The following is a 24,047-nucleotide window of genomic DNA, read 5'->3' as shown; positions in this document are numbered from 1 at the left end:
ATTACCTTGAAATTACAGTAATTATTAAGGCCTACTGCTAGATCGTGTTTAATGTGCTAAGAAGAACACAAGCTAATATACTGCAGATTTTGTTTTGTTAAGATGCTGATAGTTCTTCAATACCTAATTGGTATTCCTTGTTGTCTCATTGTTTAATTTTATGCATTTAAAAAACGTGTTTTCCTAAGAAGAGATCTTTAAGTTTCACAAGAAACCTAGTGGCACCTGTGGAAGTACAGGGTAAGAATCCTGTCATCTAAGAGAAATCTCTGCAGCACCTTCTACTAATCCTCCTCCCTTCAGGAAGGGCTGAGTAGCCATTGCCAATGCTGCAAGGATCTTAGGATTGATAGATCCTCCTGCTTTCTCTCCAGTATAATGAACTTTTTGATATCCAATTATAGCAGATCTCCTGAGAGCTCTGTGGCTGGTTTTCAGAAGACTGGTGTGCTTGTTTATTTAGGATGGCTGGGCACTTATGAACAGAGGACGTGCCTATGGCTTATAATCATTGATGAACACTTCAGCGTTTTTTTTTTCCCCTAATGAGACAGTTTGGGCTCCATGAGTCAGTTCTTCCTGGGAAATGGCTGAAAGGGAGCTTTCAGAGATGGAAATGAAGTAGAAAGAGAAAGTGAGGGAGGGGTAGGAATAGGCTGAGTCAGACCTCAGCCACTCTTGTAGGCCATCCTAGGAGTCCTGCTCAATGGAAAAGGGGGCACTGTTCTGGCCTGTCGGGGCTGAATCATACTTAGAATAGCTGTTCTCTTCTGTCAGTGTCTATCTTGGTGAAGCTCCAGGCCTTCATTTGAGGCCAAGATGAAAGGGCCCAAACCTGGAGATTGTTTGTCCCAGAGAAACTCTAGAACAAATATGCCACTATCTTGATGGAAAAATACTGAAAGTGTAGATTTCCAGGCAACATGGGGCCCATCTTTTCTTGGATTGAGTATCAAAAAATGTATACCTCATTTTTTTCAGAGCCCAGGGACATGAAGCTACAAACCAAACTTGTCATTCTTGCCTCAGATTGGAGGCTCCTAAATATGATGGAGCCCAGGATAGCATGCCTTCTACCTACCAAGATATGCAAGGGGATACTATAAGATGCAGGGCATTGAGAATCCAGAGGTTGACCTTACTCACGAGGGTCCTGTCAGCAGGAGTCCAAAGGCTCCTAGCACATATGCTTGGCAAAAAAAGGTAGAACTGATAAATATCCAAGACTTTCTTTCTTCCAGTCTCATCTCCCTTGCTATTGCTTTACATTCCAGGGCAATCATAGAGGACAGTAGCAATGGCTACTCAGGAGCAGGGTGGTTGAGAACAGCCATGGTGAGTTTGCTAGTGTAGGCCTCATGCTCATTGTGGTCTTCCTTAGCATTTTCTTCATCTGGGCAGGACATTTTCCATTAAATGCTGTTGGTTATAATCTCTGGGATGCAGATATGGAAAGTTTGGTGTCTTCCCAGAAGTCTTTTGCAACTCGAAGGCAAGGATGAAGCCCTAAATATATGTCCTCAGGCTCTGATCCTTGGAGTCAGGGATTAAAAGGTACCTCAGATGTTGCCTAGCTTTAATCTCATTCTAGATTTGGAAAGTAACTAAAGTCCAGGAGGGGAAGTCACTGACACATCTGGCAGAGCAGGCCCTAAAAAATGACGTCTTCTGGCTCCGAGGAGTATGTTTTTCAGGGCTCCAATGATGGCGTTCTCTAGGCACCTTTGCAACCCAACCCCGAGAGCCTGAGGAACTCCTAACCTGGTACTTCATCTGTGGGGTGAAGAATTCTCCAACAAGCTGCTTTATACTTTCCTATAATTCAGCCTTTTAAGGGATGATAAGAAAGGGGGAGCGGGCTGTAGAATGCAGAAGTGCACTAAGGAAAAAGTAAGTATCCTCACAACTGTCCTATCCTGACTTATTACAGGTGAAAGCCAAATACATTCCCTTCCATTGCAATGGGTTACCAGATTTGGGAAAGAACATGACTCTGTAGTTGAACTTCAGAGTCTAGACACCGATACACAGAACTGCCGATTCATTTTCCAGGGTCTTCCAATCTTCCAGTTGATAGCAAGGCTTCTAGACATTTGGCCTTCTCTCCCCTTTTCAAGCACTCACTGCTTTCATGCATCCCTAAAGAGCACCAATTTGACTGCATTTGAGGGTCCCTTATTCCTGATGAATCTCATTTCCCATACCCGACTGTGCCTTTACAAATATCCTCTCCTTAAATTTTATTAAAGAATTTAGCCTCTAGAACCAGATCCTAGGGAATTTTTAGATTCATCCCAATGTCTACTTAGCTGTAGAATATATGACCATTATGTGGTTTGATGTGTTGGGGAGTGGGGGCTGGGAATCACACCAGGACCTATCCCAGATGCATGAACCAGCTTTTCGGAGCCCATTTCCCATGAGAGGATACCTTGCTCAGTCTTGATCCAGGGTTGGGGAGGGCTTGGTCTGCCTCAAGTTGGTATCCCAGACCTTTTGACTCCCCAAGGAAAGCCTTACCCCCTTTGAGGAGTGGATGGGAGATAGAAAGGGAGGTGAGGGTGAGAGAAGGGGATGGAGGGGGAACTGGAATTGGTATGTAAGATGAAAAGTAATTTTTAAATAAAAATATGGAAAAAGAGTATGTGTGAAAATTCATAAGCCTCTGCCAATTCCCTAGAAAACCATGGATTGTTAAAATAAATAAATAAAAATAAAACCACACACCAGTGTTGAAATGTAATATACACTTATTTTGAAAAGCAATTGGGGGAATTTCTCAACAAGTTAAGATAAACCTTGATGGAGGAAGGTCATTGGTTTAATAAAAAGAAACTGCTTGGTCCTCATTGGTTAGAAGATAGGTGGGAGGAGTAAACAGAACAGAACGCTGGGAGGAAGAGGAAGTGAGCTCAGACTTGACAGCTCTCCTCTCGGGAGCAGACGCCTCAGAGAGAGACACCATGCCTAGCTCCCAGGCAGACACACGCGATGAAGCAAGCTGCCAGGTTAGACATGCTGAATCTTTCCCGGTAAGACCGGTGCTCACAGTTTATTAGAGATGGGTTGATCGGTATATCAGAATTAGCCAGTAAGGGCTAAAAGCTAAAGGGCCAAGCAGTGTTTAAATGAATACAGTTTGTGTGTTGTTATTTCAGGGCAAAAGCTAGCCGAGCAGGCGGCTGGGGTGTTGGGAACGCAGCCCCACTGCCGCCCTTATTACTACAAAACCTTATGACCCAAACATTTTATTACTAAGTGTTTACCCAAATGAGTTTAAAGTGAATGCTTGTACACCTATTTTGATGGCAATTTCATTTTATAATTGCAAGGAAACTGGAGACAATGCAAATACCCATCAAAGGATGAATGGCTAAACAAATTGTGGAAGAATATATACAATAGGATACTACTCAGCAATAGAAAGGATTGAGTAGTTGATGCATTCAACAACATGCATGGGTCTCACTCATTACACCAAATGAAGGAAGCCTGAAATGGCATCTTAACTTTACAGTTGCATACAGAGAATCCTAGAAAATACAAACTATGTATCAGTAGTTTCCTGGAAATGATGAACATGGGCCAAAAGGAGGAAATACTAGGAATCATGAGAAAACTTTTGTGACTATGTAGCTAAGAGATCTATTTCTTATCTTGGCAATAGTGATGATGTATAAATATTAAACCCTATCAAATTATACTTTAAATATTTGCAGCTTACTATACTTTAACTGTAACCCACCGAAGCTGTAAAATAAACAGTTCAGTTAAAATCCAACTTAAAGAATGGGGAAAATCTTTGATAGGTACATATTTGATAGACGATTAATATCTAGAATGTATAAAGAACTTAAAAACCCAAAGAAATCAAACAGTGGTCAATAAGTGGGCTAAGAAAATGAATAGACTGTTCTCAAAAGACAAAATACAAACAGCCAGTATACACTTGAAAAATGCTCCACATTCTTAAATCACAAGGGACATGCAGAAATTAGAGCTACACTGAGACTATTTCATCCCAATCAAAACGACTAACATCAGAAAACAGCCAAGTGCTGGTGTGGCGAATCAGTATGAAAATCAGTATGGGAATCAGTATGAAAGCCCTTTAATGTTAAAACAGAACCACAAATAACCCAGCCCCACCACTTCTGGGTGCATACCTGAAGGACTAGAAGTCAGCATCGCACAAACACCTTGACATCCATGTGTAGTGCAGCACTATTTACAGTGCTCAAATTATGGAATTAGCTCTGGTGGCCATAACAGATGAGTGAAGAATGTAACTGTGGTGCTATTTTAGCCATAAACGAGACCTATTGGCAGGGCTGGTTCCTTCTAGAGGCTCTAAGACTTCTATGGCTCCATGACTGGCCTAGATTCTGGTGGCTTCCACCAATACTGAAGATTCTAGTCACATTAGATTAAAGATCATGTTATTGACCTCATCATGCCAGGCTTACATATGCATGGACTCCATTTACCACTAAATTATCATTCGCAGGTTCTAGATATTAGGATTGCCATATAGCTTTGTGGGGGCGGGGAGGGGACAACTAAATACATAACACCATTCAAGTCTCTGAGTTAGACAACTCCCTCAGTTGCAGATAACAGGATTAAAGTCACAGATTCTTGCATATGTCCTAGTGAAATATCAATCAAGGCTATTTTTGGAGTAATAGCAATATGTTGATTGTGCCTCTCAACCATCTCTCGCGTCTGCCTACATCCACTGTCCACTGTCCTGGATCTTCTCCCTCCATGTTCTCCTGGATTTCTGACATATCCTCCTCTCAGTAGATCTCCCTTGCCTCAATTTTCTCGTTTCTAATTTGTCCTAAAGTCTGAATAACCTTTCCAAAAACACTGATATCACTGACTATCTCCAGGGAAAGTTTAGAGTCCTTTACACGTACTATACCCTCACTGCTATGCCCTTCTGTTACAATCCCTCCCAACACACACACTTGTTGCTGCCAAACTGACTACTTCAGAGTCTAAGCAGAGACCCAGTTGCTTGAAAGTAGTGCCCTCTTTGACCATTATTACCTCCTTGCCAGGTTACATCTCAGACATGAGTATCCATCCTCTCCTTTCCTTAACACTGATAAAACACAATTTGGAAACTTTCTTATCTATCTATCTATCTATCTATCTATCTATCTATCTATCTATCTATCTTCAGAATAACTTATTTTGAGTTGGGCAGCAGCTTGTAGGCTGGTGAGAGAGAAAGAGCCATAACAAATATCAAGTGGCACTGGACCCTGCTGGAGGGATTTGAGGATAACAAAGCCTGGACTAATGTTGAGTCCCTATAAGGCAGAAGGCATGCTTCACCAGTAATGCATGTTATGCTTAGAACGTTCTGACGAAGGAGCACCTTGGAAAATAGGTCAGCAATCAGTTATTGACTCTAAGAAGGTCAGAGGAAGCTTTCCAGAAATGACAAATGTGTGGGGCCCAAATGAGAGAGTGGGATTCAGACAGAACAGAATCTGAGATGCAAAAATGGGTCAAAATGAACTGTCTAATGGGAATGAATTTTCTAGAAATAATTACACTGAAAGGCTCCAAGCAGTAACCCCAGAAAACTAAAAATGTCATTTAGTGGTACATGGGGGAGACATTAATTATTACATACTTTGTTCTTTATTAATAACTATTGCTCATATATTAATTTGTTAGGATGCCCATTAACCTAGAAGTCCCCATGGCAGCATATGTGTATCACTATTCTTTAACTATGTTGAATGTTCAGGAATATCCATCATTGGGCCCACATTGAAAATGTACCAGTGCAAATGTTATTGTTGCGTACCTACTCAAGAAATAGCCCATGTTCCTGGTCCTGAGGGAGCAGGAGCAGAGAAGAACTTTTTACAAGTCATGTTCTTATAGGCATTTAGAAAGCAACTGTATTCTCAACCCTCCACGCTCCTTCTCTCCTCCTCTTCCTCTCCCCTTCTCTTTCTTTTTCTTAGAGTAGGTGGGGATGAGGTGGTATATATGGTGAGGCCATCATTAGAAAATTTTCTGGACATTAAGGAGACTTGGTCTTCTGTTTTTGTGTGCTGGAACCTGGCAGAGCCACTGACAGGCCATGCCATGTGAAAATCCCACCAGAATTCCATAAAGACAGAGGGAAAAAACCTCTGTAAGCTGGAGCAACAGATTGAACCGAAAGCAAGAAATATGGGGCCAGTAAGGTAGCAACTTTAGAAAGGTTGGCTTGGTTGATAACCTAGAGATGGCTAGAGATAAAATGGCCTGTCTTCTAAGAGAGTGCTTTTTGTCTCTGGAAGTCCTTAATGGGGACACTGAATGGAGAAAAAAGGCATCGGAAATGAGATCAGCTCTACCTGAGCTGATGATTCCATATCCAAGGCTTTTAGATACTCGAAAATTTTTAGCACAGTGTGACTAATTAGTGGCTGAATGGAAAGTACAGAAATGAGTCATAAATAATTGTGCAGTAGCTGGTGTGTGTTCTGATTACAAAAAGGTTGGGGTTGCCAGAGAAAAAACTAAGCTCCCTACACATTGAGATGAAAGTGACAGAGGTCTATATAAGTGAGTAAGCAGAATGGAGAGCTCAAATTTGGCCTCAGTTTTCAAATGATAAGCTGGAAATCCACATTTGAGAATGGTTTAAGTTATAATAGGAATACTAACAAGGTTTTATTGACATATTATTTGTAAAAGGTAATGGGTTTGATAGCATGATCATCATACATACATTCAACATGCCTTCATCATATTCATGCTCTCAAATATCATCTTTATGCCCCCTTCCATTCCCTTATTTCCTTCCTATTTCATAACAATTCATTTCTACTTTCATGTATTTCTTGAACTGTTTGATGTCATATTAAAATACCCATGGAAAAATGTAAGAATAGCCAAGAGAACATGCTAGTGGAAACTTCTCATTCCAATCAAGACTGAGTGACCACATTTGTCCTAGGCCCTTTCTCTTACAAATAAAATCAAATTTGGACTTATTGCACAGCAATATGAATATACTTAACAATACTGAACTGTGCACTTACAAATGGCTAAAATAATTGATCATTTTTATGTCAGATTAACTATCCTCCAATAGATGGTCCTTCACCCAAGAAAATATAGACAGCCCTAAGTGGATTGGGTGGGTAAAAAAAGAGCACATGATAAGAGAGAGAGATGTATAAGGGTATAGAAGGAATGAGAGTGGAGGGAATGGGCAGTAGATTTGATCAAAACACATTATATGAATTCATGAAATTCTCAAACAATCAAGAATTAAAAGAAAGACAAAAATTAAAAAAATACAAAAACAAGACATAAAATAACAAGAAGCATTGGCAGATTGCAGATGGTAAAAAGAAATATTTAGTAGACAAGAAGAAATGTACAAAATTTATATGCTAAGTCCTTACATTAGGAAATCAGAAAATAGAAGCTCAAGCTAAACCTGAAATAAATAAATAAATAAATAGCAATTCCAGGAGAAATCAATCTATAAACACCATAGGGTCCTGGGCTTGAGAAAGCAAGACAGCCATTAATTTCCTGTGTATTCCTATTGTTCCCACAAATCTGTGACACTGATGATATCCAATACTGGAAAGGATATGGGACAACAGCAATTCTCCTGCATTGTTGTGTGAGAATGAAAAATGATATGGCTATCCACTTTTGAAAGAAAATTGGTTGTGTTTTCCAAATCCAAGCATCCTCTTACCAGATGATCCACCAGGAAAGATCCTTGGTAGTTATTTACTCAAAGAAAAGCTCAGGTCTGCATAGAAATTTGTACATGGATGTTTATAGCAGCTTTATTCATGATTGTTGTAAACAATTAAGATGTATCTCGGAGGGTTAATGGATAAATAAAGAGGCAAACCCAAGCAACAGAGTATCTTTCATTGTTAAACAGAATTGTGCTACCAAACTATGAAAGAAAAAAAAAACCTCAGAAAAATCTTAAAAGTAAACTACTGAGCAAGAGAAGTCCATCTGAAAAGGATAACGTCTGTATCCAAGCCTACCGCATGTAGAAAAGCTACAACTATAGAGATGGTAAAGGGGCAGTGCTTTCAGGTGAAGGTGGGGAAAGTGGACTACAAAGAATTTTACGACAGTGGAAAGGCTGTGTGTGGTTCCAGTATAGTGGATAATTACTATTCATTTGTTCAAACTCCAGAATGCACAATGCCAAGAGTTAACCATAATTTGAACTATGAATTTTAAGTGAACTGTGGATAATCATGTGTCTTTATTCTGAAGGAGAATATGGATAATGGTGGATGGAGGCTATGCAGGTCGGGGATGGAGCAAATGATATTTGAGAACTTTATCATGCTATCAATTTAATTTTAATTGATCTAAAATAGTTTTTTAAAATGATTTAAGAAAACCCTTTCCTTATAGTCAGAAGCGCCTTGGAAAAGATGGCCTACTTAATAGAAAGTAGAAATTCCACCTTCCCAACCCTCTAGCTCCGTGAAAGTAGATAGCAAGAGTCTGATTCTGTTCTGAGAGATCAGGAGTCCATGCATGCCCATTCCTCCATCAGGGTAGTAACAGCATTCCATTTTCTACTGACCCCACAGTGCTGTGAAATACCAGTGAGGAATAGCATCTCCACCATCATACCTCTACTTCCCTCCCCCTGGTCGGGTCTAGAGGTGAGATGAGCTTGAATCTCAGTCAAAGGTATAAAGGAAAGCCATTGCTCCCCTTTCTCCAAGGAACCATCACAAGAAGGTTGTATCAGTCAGGGTTTGATTTTTACCAAAATGGTCTTAGTATGATCCTTCAAGGAATGGAATGGAATGTCCTCATATTACATCTTACCCTGGCTACTGGTTGTTAAACAGAAGACTGAGTACCATGCAAAAACCTATAATTTAAAAATGTTCAGAATATGTGTAAAAAATAATTATCCCAAGAATTGAAAAAGACCCACAATATGAATGAGTAACAATGATCAATGGGTCTTAACATGAAAGTGATTTTGTGTGTTAGCATTATTTGATGAGAATTTGAAAACTTCCATCTTTAAAATGGTCAACAAGAAGTTACCAGTACATTGAAGGTTAGTAAAATAGAAAAATTTCAGCAAAGAACAAAATGAAAATTGAACACATGAAAATAGACTGATAAAGGATAGGTAACCCCACTAGATGGGCCAACAGAGTTGAGATGAAAGAAGACAGTAGTAATAAATATTCATAGAATCTATCCATTCTGAGCAACTTCCTGAGGGTAAGTCACCTATGAAAAGAAAAACTAGTAAAAGAAGTAGAAGCAAAAGAGGAAGAAGAAGTATAGGAAGAGGAGGAAGAAGTAAGGGCTTAGGAACCTATGGAAACAGTAACAAAAAATCCAATATCTGTGTCACCCAAAGTCCATAAGGATAGGGGAAAGCAAACTATAAGTTAAAAAATAGTAGTAAAATTTGAAAACTTTGGAAAACAATAAGAATACAGATCTAAGTATAAAAGAGAATCTCAAACATAAATTCAAACCAAGAGAACTTAGAATCAAACTTCTGGAAACTAAAAAGCATGCCCAAACTCTTGAGAACAACTGGGCGAAGTAGCACATTACTTCCGAAGGCACACCAATTCAAATGACAAGGTGCTTTTCTTCGGGAACCACAGAGCAGGAGGAAGTAGCACAACATTTTTCAAGTGCTGAAAGAAAAGAACTGTCAACCTCAAATTATACATCTGGCAAAAAATATCCTTCAGTAATGAAGGGGAAATGAAGATATTCTCAGATGAAGGAAAACGAAGAGATATTGCTGCTAATGACCCCATCGTTACATAATGCCCAAAGGAAGTTCTCTAAACAGAGAGGAAATGATAAAAAAAGAATGTCAGAAACTTCACAAAGGACAGAAGAAATTTAGGACAGGTGAAAATAGTGATAATATAATGAACTATTCTTTCTCATGAGTTTCATACATCATATCCAATGAATGAAGAGAAACCTCTGACACCATTTCTTCTGATACTTAGTGTGAACACAGGAAATTGAAAAGACAATTGATACAAAGTAAGAAAGGTGACATAACCTGAATGCAAGTAAAATTTCTATATTTTAGTAAATTTGATAAAATATCAATGGTAGGCTATGATAAATTTTTTATGTATATTACAATGATCACCAAGATAATTATACAGTTAGCTAATAAAGATGAAATATAAATGTAAATAGAATCCTAAAATATGTTTAAGTGAACCATAAGAATGACAGGAGAGAGAACAAGATGGGGGAAAAGAAAGACTATAGAAAGCAAAGAATAAACAAACAATAAATTATCACTCTTAAAGGTGGAACACTTAAACAATTATCTTGCATTTATATGGTTTAAACACATCAATTAAAATGTTGAAATTAACAAATTATTTAAATAACAGGTATGTTTCATAGCAAGATATTCTAAATACAAAGCATAAGTAAGTTGAAAGTCAAAGTAAGGCAAATGTACCATGCAAATATTAATTTTACAAAAGCAGCAGCATTACTATTAATATAACTAAAAGGCCAGAGCAAAGGAAAATGTTGGAGAAGACACAATAACCATAAGTATGTACACCTGAAATAACAGGAAGTATTTCTATTTTATTTAGGTTTTATTTGTTTTTATTTTAGTCCGATAGGCCTAAGTACTCCAGGTTAGCCTCAAACCCACAATCACCTGCCTAAACTTTATAAGTGCTGGGGTTACAGGTGTGCTGCCCCACTATGCCCAGCCCGCAGGTAGTCGGATGACATGAAGCAAAAACTAAATGAGCCAAAAGGACTAAATCCACAGTTGTAGTTGAGTCTTCAGCACCATAATTTTCAGCAAAAGTTCAAATCAGCAGGCATAATTAGAGATGAGGACATCAACAATACTTGATCAACTAAAGGTATCTAGATGGCACAGGACAATCTGCCCTCTAAAAGATACATGTTTGATTCATGGGCTCCACAGAAACACATCAAGATAGACCACATCTGGATCCCTGAAACACATCTCAGACAGTTGCTTGGAATGAAATTACACAATGTGTGTTCTCTTATCACAATGTCCTCTAATCAAACTGAAAATCAATAATAAGCAAACATTTTTAAATGTCTCGTAATATTTGGAACTTAAACAATCTACTTCTAAGTGTACTAAACTAAAGTTAATAAAAAACGAACACACAACTTTTAAAAATATGTGGCATATAGTTAAAGCTGCATTGAAGGGTAGATGCATATACTAATGCATATATCAGGAAAGAAAAACACTTTCAAATTAATATTTGATTTAAGCAATTTAAGCTTATCCTGTAATAAGCAGTACAAAATAAATCCGAAGAAACAGAAGATAAGGGATAATAAAGATAGAATAAGAATCAATGGAACTGGACATGGGAACGTAGTTCAGTTGGAAGAGCACCTAGCATGCAGCAAGTTCTGTTTCATCCTCAGTACCACATATAAGTGGGTGTAGTAGCACACATTTGTAGGGCAGAGCTAGGGAGATAAACGTTATCATTGGCCTTGTGTGAGGTGCATGAGAGACTCTGTCTCATCCTTCTGTCTCTCACCCCTTCAAAATGAAACAATAGAGGGAAAGATTGAAAAATGAGCTTCATCGTTACTGGAAGCTTCACCCCTACTGTTTGTTTTTCATAATCAATAGTCTTACCCATATCTGATACTGTTAACTGACTAAGTCATAGACCCTAGGGGAAAGGCTACTAGCATTATTCTACTAAGTGGACACAGTATTAAACTATCTCCTCAGTTCTTATCTTTATACCTACAAATTAATAGCTCTCAACACTTTTCAGGGAAGGTTTTGTAGTAGTAGTAGTAGTATATAGTGATTAACACAGAGAACCACAATTGTTGAATGTGCAGAAAATAAGACACTTCAACTTTAAATGGGTATCTACATATTATATATTATGTTATATTATATTATATTATATTATATTAATTTTTCATCCAAAGGCTCAAGGATCATTTTAGAAGAGAGACCAGAAAGAGTTAAGATCCAGAACTAATAGATATCTGAAGGGAGATTATTTTCTGGACATGTCAGGAAAGTCACATACATGAATGCACGTGTAAGACCTGCACAAGAGCAAACTCGTCAGAACCCTAGCATGCACTGGAGGACAATGCCATAGCTCTAGCTGAGAGGCGACTGACAACTGATGGCTGCCATGGAAGGGACAGTCAATTTTATTCTGGCATGCAGACCCTGAGAGGCTACCGAGTTGCCAGTAGATGGTTCCACAACCTTGTACACACGGGAAGCACCAAGTGAACTTAGTGAATTTGAAAAAGAACATGTAAAATTGCAAGGAGAAAGTGGTGGAAGGACAGAGAAGAATATAGAAGTGGATTTGATCTAAACACATTACATGCATGTATGAAATTCTCTTTTAAATGCTAATTTTCTGGAAAGAACAATAAAACTGACTTCTAGTAAGAGTGAATTGCCAATATCAGAAGTACAAAGAATATCATTTACAGACCTTACAGAGACCACAGGATAAGGGAATATTATTCAAAACTTTACATATATAAATTTGAAAACTTAAGATGAAATGGACCATTTCCTTTCATGCAAAAAAATTACCAAAACAGATCACTTCAATATCTCTATAATTTTTAAAGAAATGTAATTCATACATGAGAAACACCTCCCAAAGTCTTCACACCTAAAAGGTTTAATTGGAGAATTCTACAATAAAGAACTAATAACCCAATACATTTTCTTCTGGAAAACAGAACAGGATGAAACATTTCACAGTCAATTTTTATGAAATTAGGTATTAACATCACGTGAGAACTCAAGACAGAACAAAAAGGAAACTACATCTTGAAATGCTTTGTGAATATATATGTGTAAGTCCTTAAAGAATTAACTAGTGCCAGGGAGATGGGTCAGTGGGTAAAATACTTACCACACAAGCCTGGTGCCTTGAATTCAATCTTTAAAACCCATCTAAAAAGCCAGATGCATCTGTGTACATCTGTAATCCCAGCACCCCTATGGCGTGATGGGAGATGAAGACAGGACAATCAGCTAGAAGCTCACAGGCCAGCTAGCCTGGAGTACCTGCACAGCAGAAACAAGAGCAGAGACCTTGTCTGAATAAGGAGGAAAGTGAGAACTGACTCCCAAACACTATCATCTGATCTCCATACCGGCGCTGTGCATGCATATAACTGCACTTACACACACACATGCAGACGCAATACACACAAATAAATATATAAATATGTAGAAATAAGTAACTATAAATAAGACAATATTAGTAAGCAATCTGAATCTTGAGCAAATAAATTTATAGATAAAAACAATAAAAAAAAGCCCTCCAGACCTAGATGGTTTGGAGTATTGTACCAGATATTTATTGGAAAATTAGTACTACTTTTACACAACCATTACCAGAAAGAAATTACCAGAGGGGCTGAGGGGCTGGAGAGTTTAATCGGTGGTTAATAGTGTTTACTGCTCTTGCAAAGTCCCTGGTTTAATTCCCACATCCATATGCTGGCTCACAACTGTCTGTAATTCCAGTTCTAAGGGATCTGACTTCCTATTCTGACCTCTGTGGGGTCCTGCATGTACATGGTGCATATAAAAATACTTAAGTACACACACATACCCATAAAACACTTCTTCCCTTCCCCCTTCCTCCTTCCTTTCCTTCCTCCTGTCTCTCTGTCTTTCTCTCTGTGTCTGTCTCTCCTCTTCCTTCCTTCCTTCCTTCCTTCCTTCCTTCCTTCCTTCCTTCCTTCCTTCCTTCTTTCCTTCCTTCCTTCCTTTTTTCCTTCCTTTTTTTTTCGAGACAGGGTTTCTCTGTGAAACAGTCCTAGATATCATGGAACTCACTCTGTAGACCAGGCTGGCCTCAAATTCAGAGATCTGCCTGCTTCTGCCTCCTGAGTGCTGGAATTAAAGGCATTCTCACTACTGCTGGGAAAAACATTTTTTTAAAAAAAATGTTGGGAATATCTTCCAACTCATTTTACAATGCTGACGCCAAAAGTAGATGAACATACTGTAGAAAAAGAAAATTATAAATCAATATCTTTTATGCACTTAATTTTTAAAAAAATCAACAAATGCTAGCAAATCAAACTTAGGGATGTATGAAATAATAATACACCATTGCCTAGTATGGTTTATCACAGATTATAAGTATAGTCCACCATTTGGAAATTAATTCATATTATCTACAATATAAGCAGGTTAAAAAAAGAAAAATCATGTGATCATGTTAGTGAGCACAGAAAATCATTTGACAAATTCCATAACCATTAATTTTGAAAATTCTGAGACTAATAGGAATGAAAATGGACTTTGTAACAAGTGTCTACAAATCCCTACAAACATATTTTATGATAAAAGATTGACTGATTTCATGCTAAGAACATTAACAAGGCAAGATGTCTGCAGTCATAACTACTATTCAATAAAACCACTTGCAGTTCTAGCTGGTGTATTATAAGGCAAATTAATGGAATATAAGGCACATAGGTCAGAAAGTATGAAATAAATATACCCTTATCTACAGGCAACATGATTATCTATATAAAAACTTCAAAGAAATTAATAAAATATCTTCTTCACTGTGAACTCAAAAACCAGCTCACAAAAAAATAATACACATATCCTAACACCAAACACTGGAACACTAAAACTAAAAATCATAATATAATACTGGCATAAAGATCAATGCAAAAGTAAATTACTCGAGAGTCAAGAAGTAAATATTATGATTATAGTCAATTGATTTTGCTTTTTTGGTACTGGGGATTGAAGCTAGGTCTTATGCATGACAACTAAGCACTCCCCAGTGAGCAATGTCCCCACCCAGGTGCATCTTTTAACAAGATACACCAAGACAACACAATGTGTAAACAATACTATTTTGATTAAAAGTGTGGGGACAACTAGATAGCCACATGAAAAAGAATGTCCTTTCTTTTCACTGTATACAAAATAGGAAACAATTCATACATTTCCCCAAAGACACATAAATAACCAACAGGCATATATAATGTTGTTCAATAGCATCAGGGGAATGCAAGTCAGAATCACAATGAGGTATTACTTCACCTGTTACATGGCTATTTTTTTTAATATTGGAGGGAATATGAAGAAAAGAATCCCTGATCATAATTAGTAAGAATGAAAACTGGTGCAGTCATTATGGGAAAAATATGAATATTCCTCATAAATTAAAACTCCTATACACTCTACCTAGTAAAAATGATATCACGATCTGAAAGAGATACAGGTTTGACTATACTTGGCTGCAGCACTGCCCATAATACTTGAACTTGTGAAGCAAAGATTAGAATGGTTGTCAGGACCTGTGAAATGTACACCGACTATCAGCTATGAGATATGTAAGTTCTGGATAACTAATGTATAGCGTGATGACTATAGTTAACATCACTGTGTTGTTATTAGGCCTTTAAGCCTAGCACGGAAGAGGCAGATCCAAGCAGTTCTCTGCACTTGAGGCCATCCAAGCTTATATAGTGAGACCATGTCTCAGAAAAATTAGCGTATTGAGGTAGAGAGATGGCTCAGCAGTTAGTAGCACTGACTGATCTTCCTGAAGACCTGGGTTTGGTTACAAGCACCCACATGGGGGCTGATCACAACCTTCTGAAATCCTAGTCCCAGGAGATCCAACATCCTCTTCTAGCTTCTAAGGCACCATGCATGCACATTGTGCAGAGATATACATGTAGGTAAACTGCCTCGTACAAATAAATAAAAAAAAAACACTTGCTAAAAGAACAAATTATAAGTGTCATTAACACTCACAGAGTAGATTTTAAATGTGATCAATACAAACACTGTAACCACAGGGGCTAATGGATGTATTGAGTGTAGTAATCGTTTTAAAATATATATCTATATATAATTATCACATTATACAACTTAATTATGGAAAGTTTTGCCTGTTAATTCAATATGGTTTTAATGAAACTAAATCAGAAATGGAAGGTAAAACTATGTGTAAAAACTAAAACCATAAGAAACACAAGACGAAATCTTTGGCACCTTGAATTAAACAGTTATTTCTTAAGTATAATTCTAATAGTCTAAGTGATGACAGGAAAACAAAATAAATTAGGCCTTATGAAAATTAAAGCAAGCTTTTATGTTGTTGGGCCCACAAGATGGCTCAGCAGATAAGGACATTTGCTCCCAAGTTCAACTACCTGAGTTTATTCCTGGTACCCACTTGGTGGAAGAAAAGAATTGAATATTGAAAGTTGCTCTCTAGTCTCCACTTGTTCCATGGTATGCGATGCTCACATGCCCTTGTGCACACCCACACATGCACACACATGTGTTAACACACAAAAGAATGCAGAAAGAACAAACAAAAATAACTTTTATTACTGACAATATAAGGCAGTAAAAAAATGGCCCATAAAACATAAAACTTACTAGCAATACTGTAAGACTCTAATACTCAGAATGTATTAAGATTCTTTATATTTATTAAAGAATTGAAGGACAACTCAATTTAAAAATGGATAAAGTCTGAACAAACACTTCAAAGAAAATATGCAAATGGATAACAAACACACAAAAGATGCTCAACATTATCAGTCAACAAAAATGTAAATCAAAACTACAATGAAATAGCACTTTATAAGTAGTACAGGTATTGACAAGGATGTGGAAAAACTGGAATGCATTGTTGGCAAGATGGTAAAAGTGGTACAACTACTTTGGATTATAGTTTGGCACGTCTTCAAAGTGTTAAACAGTTACTGTGTAATTCACACATCCCTCTTCTAGGAATGTACCCCAGGGACATGAAAACATATATCCACATAAAAGATTGTACCTGAATGTTCATAACAGTTTTATTCACAATCGCTAAACTGTGGTAACTCTAATTTCTATCAACTGAGTGGAAGGACAAACTGAATTTGATGTGGGAGGTGATGTATGCTGTGAATATATTTTATTGCCATCAGTTAATAAAGAAGCTGTTTTCAGCCAGTGGCTTAACAGAGTAAAGACCAGCTGGAAGAGATATAGAGAGAGAATAAGTGGAGTCAGGGAGATGTCATGTAGTCGCCCACAGGAGACAGATGGGCCAGAACCTTGCTGGTAAGCCACAGGCATGTGGTGATACACAGATTAATAGAAATGGGTTAATTTAAGATATAAATGTTAGCCAGAAATATGCTTAAGCTATTGGCCAAAGAGTATTGCAATTAATACAGATTTTTGTGTGATTATTTCAGGAGTCTGGGAAGCCGGGAAACGAACAAGCAGCCTCCCTGTCAACATAAATTTTACTCACATTTGGAGAAAATAAAACATTAAAGGAGTTGACTTAGTGGGTAATGTGTTTGCTGTACAAACCTGAGGACCCAAGTTTGATCACCAGCACCCGCCATGGAAAGATGGCCATGGTGGGCTAGGCAGGTGGAAACACGTAGATCACAGGAAGTTGCTGGCCAATCAGCCTAGCATAATTGGCTCCCAGGTTCCAGAGAGAGACACCCTGTCTCAAAAAGGAAAATATCTCCTGAGGAAGAACCCAAATGTTGATTTCTGGCCTCTGAACTCGTGGGCACATGCTGCTGTACAAATATGAGCCAGACACATCTGCATTAAACACACATGAGAACAAGAAGTATCAAAAATAGGAGCAAGAACTAATAAATTATGCAACCTGGATGAACCTTGAACATATTAATAGCCCAAGGAAATCAACCATGAAAGTTGGCCTATTATTTGGGAGAAAATGGGGGTGAAGTTCTTTAGCCTGGGTGTGAGGAAATGCTTTCTGTGAGTCAGTGTCCAAGAGTGGTAACAGAAAAGGATGTTCCTTAAGTACACGAAAATCCTTTTGCAGCTGACCGTGATGCATGCCTTGAATTCTAGCACTGGCTAAGTGAAGACAAGAGAATCATGAGGCCTTGTCTCAAAACAGCAGGCAAGCAAGCAAACAAAAACCTTTGGCATACCAAGAGAACAAACAAATTTAGAAAATTACTTCTAACAAATATTGCAGATAAAAACCCAATTATCATCACCATACAAAGTCTTAAAATTGAGGATATAAACTCCCCCAAAAAAATCAATAGAAAAGGGAAGAAAAGACTTTAACAGATAATGCACATACAGAAAATATCAAAAGGCTCTTAAGCATATGAAAAGATGTTCCAAGTTACTCATAATTAGAAAAATGCTAATTAAACTACACTGAGATATCATTTCTCACCTATCAGATTTAGAAAAAATAAAAAGTATAGCAAATGCTTTGATGGGGAGGCTCTGGGGAAAGAGACATTCTCATGGATTGCTGGAGGGAATTGGGCAAGGCATATCAAAACTTCATTTGTTTTTACATTTTGACACACTTGTACTTTGTTATTATTACACCTATAAAAACTGACCCTGAAGATACAGCTGCAACAGTAAGAAAATGTATATATTCCAGCGTCTTCTTGAAGCAGCAGAAGTGCAAACTATTGAAAACAACCTAAGATACCAACAGCCAGGAATGTAGTACACTGCAGCTGTCAGGAAAGAGCCAAGACTTCTGCGCACTGACATAGGATGCTCACTAGGTCATGTTTTCAAGTGCAAAAGTAAAGCCTAAACGCGTTTGTAAGGTTCCATGTTTTATGAAAGCAAAAAAATGTGGTCTAGAAAATACACAAATGTGTCCATTTGTGTTAAAAGGGCATGGGGGGAAAAGGTAATATATTGGTGAACTAAAGTAGACGAGTAGAATGAGGAGGAAAGGAGAGAAACAATAAATATTTTTGTGGATTGCCATTGCAATATTTCTCACTTCTTGTACTGTGTTATTAATTCGTACATACATGCACATGCCCCTCAAAGAATTAAAAAAAATAGAGAAAGCAAAAGGAGTTCAATCAGAAACAAACTAAATCCTGTTTTTGTTGTTGTTGCATTTATTTTGCAAGAGAATGTCTTTATTTTTAGGGAATTGTCATTAAAATATTTGGGGAATAAATGAGCATTATGCTCATAATTAGCTCTCCCAATTCCGAGAAAGGAGTATGTGTGTGCACACGTAGGTGTATGTGTTGTGTTTGTAGAGGAGGGCTGATAAAAGATAAAGAAAAATAGAAAAATCTTAATAGTTAGTTGACAAAGTGGCTTCCTGGGAGTGAAGAGACAGAGACCTAGCTCAGGTTGGTTTGTTTACAATGATGGATTGTACAGTCAGAAGCTAAAGACACTGTGTGTGTGTGTGTGTACTGATATTGGACCTTGTTAACAGGCTTCCACACAATCATGGGTTAGCAATGCTGAAATGACCTTCTGTGTACTCTAGGATTTAGTGAGTAAATATGTTATGGATAACAGCAGAGATTTCTCACTGTTTACGAAAGGAATTATAAAAATGAAAAGAGGAAAGGCAGAATGAACTTTGGTATGAAATTGGAATTTAGAGGAATAAATGTGAGCTCAAAATTTCTAGGTAGATAGATACATAGGCCTTACGGACAAAGTTATGATTTGATTGAAATTATCTCTTAGCCTGGTGGACTGAGAGGATGCTGAGACACCTGTAGGATTGACCATGCATGCAATATCTGCACTAAGGTTTCTAAATACTAGTATCCATTTAAAGAACTAAGATTCCCTAGGAAAATGGGTGATTTTAAGGGCTAATGTAGGGAGAAGTAAGTACAAACTGGGCCTGGTGTCTTGTAGTGGAAATGAAGGTGATGCTCAGATGATTAGATACTGATAGACAAAAAGACATCCAAGCCAATTTGAAGAGGCTCTCAAGAGCCCAAACTGTAGCAATCTGAGAAGAAAAAAATAGATAATAATAAAGGTTCATAACTTATTAAATTAGGATAAAACCCTTCAAATATAGTAACAACAATATATGAATAAATATATTTACTTACAATATGGGAGGGTAAGGCCTTACTTATAGTAGAAAGCAAAACAATAAATATAGACAAGATAATGGAATTAAAAGTTTCATTACTGTAAACTTTCCTCAGGCATGGCCATCAAGTGATGCCAAACTCGTGAGGAAAAGAGAGAGGCACAAGGAAGACATGACTTTAACCAAGTTATCGAAGTGCCTATTACCAACAATGCCAGCCAGCAACCTCATGTGCCCCCTGATATGGTGCACTAAGGGGACACAGCATTACTTTCCTGTGACTCCTAACAAAAATCACACAGTCCAAATCTAACCAGGAGGAAACAGCAGACAACAAACCCAAATTGAGGGACATTCTGTGAAATAAGCAGTCTGTACTCTCCAAACACATCAATGCTTCAAAACACCAAAGCAAACTGAGCTATTGTCCCAGATTAAAGGAGACTGAAGTCACGGCCAATTGTACTGCATGATCCTCAATTTTCTCTTATGCTTTAAAGGTTTTATTAAAGAAACTGGCAAAACCTGTTTTGTTTTGTTTTTAACTTTTATAAAAATATTTTTGTTTCATGGTTCTGGAAACTGGAGAGCTATTGTAGATACATTTGAGCTAAGAACTGGCCTCTTGGTTCACATATAGCAGTCTACTTGGCTTTTCATATGGAAGAAGACCCCAGGGGGTTTATTGGGTCTGCTTTATAAGAACACCAATACAATTCATGACAATTCTATCGCTATGACCCAAGCACCTATCAATCATGTCACTCCCGATACCACCATACCATCAATTTGGGGTTAAGAGGTAAATTGTTTAAAGTAAGGTATTAGCAAGTCTATGCCACGGTTTAATCTACAAAATTTTAACTAAGTTTCCAAATTGCATTCTTTAGAAAAATTAGCACCGATATTAGAGTTATGATTTTGATCAACATCCTGTGCTTCTGTGTGAGAATTCCTTTTGTTTCTAGGATGTGTGTGTGTGTGATGTATGTATGTATGTATGTATGTATTTATGTATCTGGGAGTTCAAAGAACAATGTGTCCACAATTTGTTCAATACAAGTTTGAGAAAGTAATGTGTGTATGTAAGTATGATCTGTCTGGGGTGGATAAGATATAAAGAAAATATGCCAAAATCTTAACTCCTTAGAAACAAATTGGTTGGTATTCAGAAATTATTGGAATTATTCTTTTTTTGTGTGTGGATGTGATGTGCTGATAATGTAGCCCAGAACATTATACATGTTAGTTATTCCCCTATTGATGATGATGATGATGATAGTGATTAAGGAAGACTGCATTCATGTCAAATACAAAAATTAAATAAATTACAAAAGCTTATAAATGACCATTCAATGCCCCAAAGGTAAGATGTAAAGAACAAAGAGTAAAGACCTTTGGGTTCATGCTCAGAAAATATCTAGCTTGATAAATGACTGTCTAAGAAGCAAGAGCACAGGAATTTCCAGGTACATGTTGGCATTAAGAAAATAGTAACTGCCAATTGGATAGCTTTCAAGTCAAAACTGGACAGTGGACCCACTACCAGTGCTCTTTAAAAATCTCAATCAGTGTGGCAGATGCCATCTACTCTGTTTAACTCTCTCCAGACCCACCTCATATAAGACAGAAAGCCTACAAACCAGACAATTGCCTTCAGGTAGAGATATTTGCGGGGGATGCATATGACGTAGCAAATGATGAAAGGATGAATTCATGAAGAACAGGTAGATGTATGAGAATGAAGATGTGAGGGGCTATTAAACATCCATGCAAAAGAACTTATGCAAATTAATGGTAAGTAGTAAGTTAATATGCTTAAAAATTCTAAACCATTCAATACAGAATCACCCTATAAAGTGCAGTTGATTAGAGATATACGAAAATGAGGACATCTAACATGAAGTGTGTTGTCTAATAAATTTGTCATTAACTTCATGTGGTTATTAAAAATTTAAAATCTAGCAAGTCCCAAATGACTTGTGTTGTAAAGGTAAAACACACTAAATGCAAAGACATAAATAATAAGAGTATACAACATTTTACTAATTTTGTCTTGATTACATGCCAAATAGTTTAGATATGTTGGGTTAAATAAAAATACATCATTCAAACTAATTCAATCTGTTTATTTTATGGTTTTGCAGCTTAAATTATTTCTATTGGACAGCACTCTGGTTTCACATTTTGTTCCAATCTTCCTCACTGAAGTCCTTGCCCATCGTATTGAAAAGCTCACCCTCCTTGGCACTGCTTAACTCCCTTGATTTCTTTTCCTTCAAGGCACTTGTCATCTTTCTGCTTTGTTCATGCTTGTATCTCTGACATGCCATTCATGTGTATCTTTATTTTCACAGTGGCTACTAAATAGCTCATGGTCCGCCCATCCATCCATCCATCCATCCATCCATCCATCCATCCATCCACATCTTTTGTAATGCCTGTACATACTAAACACATAAAAATCTTTTGCTGAATCTATTTTTCTAGATAACTTTTGGCCATTTTGAATGGATTACATTAGCTGGGGCTCCACTTTCGTACCACATGCTCCTTCTTTGTTGTTCTCATGAAGCAAAGAGGCAGCCTAAAGCCAGTCCCACTGTGGACAGGAGGAAAAGGGAACACATTTTTTTGGAGGTCAGTCATCAGGAGTTCAGTGCATTACATAATTAGTGAATGTATTTGCCAAGATATCTACCTTTCTCTTGCAGAAACATCAAAATGTAGCCCCGGAGAATGGCTTAGTGGCTACTTGATGAACAGACATGTTTTTAAGCCTTGTGGAGGTAGACAGATCCCCCCCATCAGCTCTCTTCCTCCATCGCTTGCCACCTTACTCTTTGAGATAGAATTTCTCACTGAATATGAAATTCAAGGTGGCATGTGAAAGAGGAAGAGAGCTCATGTTGACTCCAGGCCTCCACACACAAACACAAGTAGCTGTATATACCCACATACACACACACATACATAAACATAACCATTGGCAGGCCCAACTCTGGTCAAATCACATCCTCTAAACAGGGGGATTCAACATAACAAGAAAAATCACCCCCAGATGTTCCCTCAATGTAGTGATAGGCTGGTGGAGCTCAAAGAGAGCAGGGCCACAAAATGAGACGGTGAAGCTGGACTCAACTCAGCTCACAGGCTACTTCCTCACCAAGCCCAGAGTTTCCTGACTCTCCCCTCCACACAGTCCACAGCAGTGGGGGTGCCTAGGCTGAAGTGGGGAGGAGCAATCCTAGAGCTAGCGCCAGTGTCCAGAAGAAATGGGTATATTTGTAAGCACCTCATGAACTCTAGGTGGCCAGCACAGTTCCATGATTAAGAAAGCAAACTAAGGCTGAGCACTCTGAGTGCAAACAGTTGAGAAACTAAAAGCTTCTTTTAGACAAGACAAACTGTTACTCATTACAAAAATAAGGGTGGGGTTGCTTGGGGTTGTTTTTTCTTTCTCTAATGAAAATTAGAAAACACGAAGTCAAACCTAAAACAGCCATCTGTTTAAAATGAAATAATTTCAAATAACAAGCCCCTAGAGACCACCCCCCATTATTCATAAAATCTGTTTTATTTGAAATTGGGCATCGGTACAAGACCAACAAAATTCAATATTTACTGTTAGCTGAAAACAACTCATGGCTGTTAGGGGAAGAGGTGAGGGATAAAAATTCCTTCCCGATAAGCTACTGTTTGGTCGCTAGAAAGAAAACGCTCGCAGTTCTGTATTCTGCGGACTGCAGGCCCATTTGTAATGGGCAGTCTAAAGGTTTCTTCTGCTGGTGCTTAGGAACTATGGGGTGTTTTGCAAGATGGGACTCCCGAGGCCTGAGCTAGTTTGGTGTCTTGTAACTTGCTGGATAGCCCTTGGGAGGTATGGAGTTTTCTTCAGTTCCAGTATCCTCACGTGCAAAATGAGAAGTCTTTACGGGAATTTCCCGTTTTTCTATTCTTTTGCCATATACAAAGAACTGCCAATGTTTTGGCTTTAGCCAAACCTCTAGAACTGCTTTCCTTTATCTAACTGTCTCCATGCCCTCCTACCCAAACAAAAGCAAAACACCCCTATGCATTCAAGTCTTTGGTAATCTAAAACAATTGATCATTATGTCACTT

The 24,047-nt window shown here is 37.8% G+C and overlaps 1 protein-coding gene across 7 annotated transcripts in view; it reads right to left on the bottom strand.

Moving 5' to 3' along the window:
- Mamld1 (mastermind like domain containing 1) overlaps positions 1-24,047 on the bottom strand; it is a 124,544-nt gene that overhangs the window by 90,401 nt on the left and 10,096 nt on the right. For 3 of the 7 annotated variants that reach the window (XM_075957458.1, XM_075957457.1, XM_075957462.1), the window contains one exon: positions 12,954-13,108. The exons of the other annotated variants lie outside the window; for them this stretch is intronic. The gene's annotated coding sequence lies outside the window, so the exon portion shown is untranslated. The remainder of the gene's footprint in view (positions 1-12,953; positions 13,109-24,047) is intronic. 7 annotated transcript variants of the gene reach the window in all.

Source organism: Microtus pennsylvanicus, chromosome X (assembly GCF_037038515.1).
Source record: "Microtus pennsylvanicus isolate mMicPen1 chromosome X, mMicPen1.hap1, whole genome shotgun sequence".
Lineage (NCBI taxonomy): Eukaryota > Metazoa > Chordata > Mammalia > Rodentia > Cricetidae > Microtus > Microtus pennsylvanicus.
This window is presented reverse-complemented; position numbering and strand designations above follow the sequence as displayed.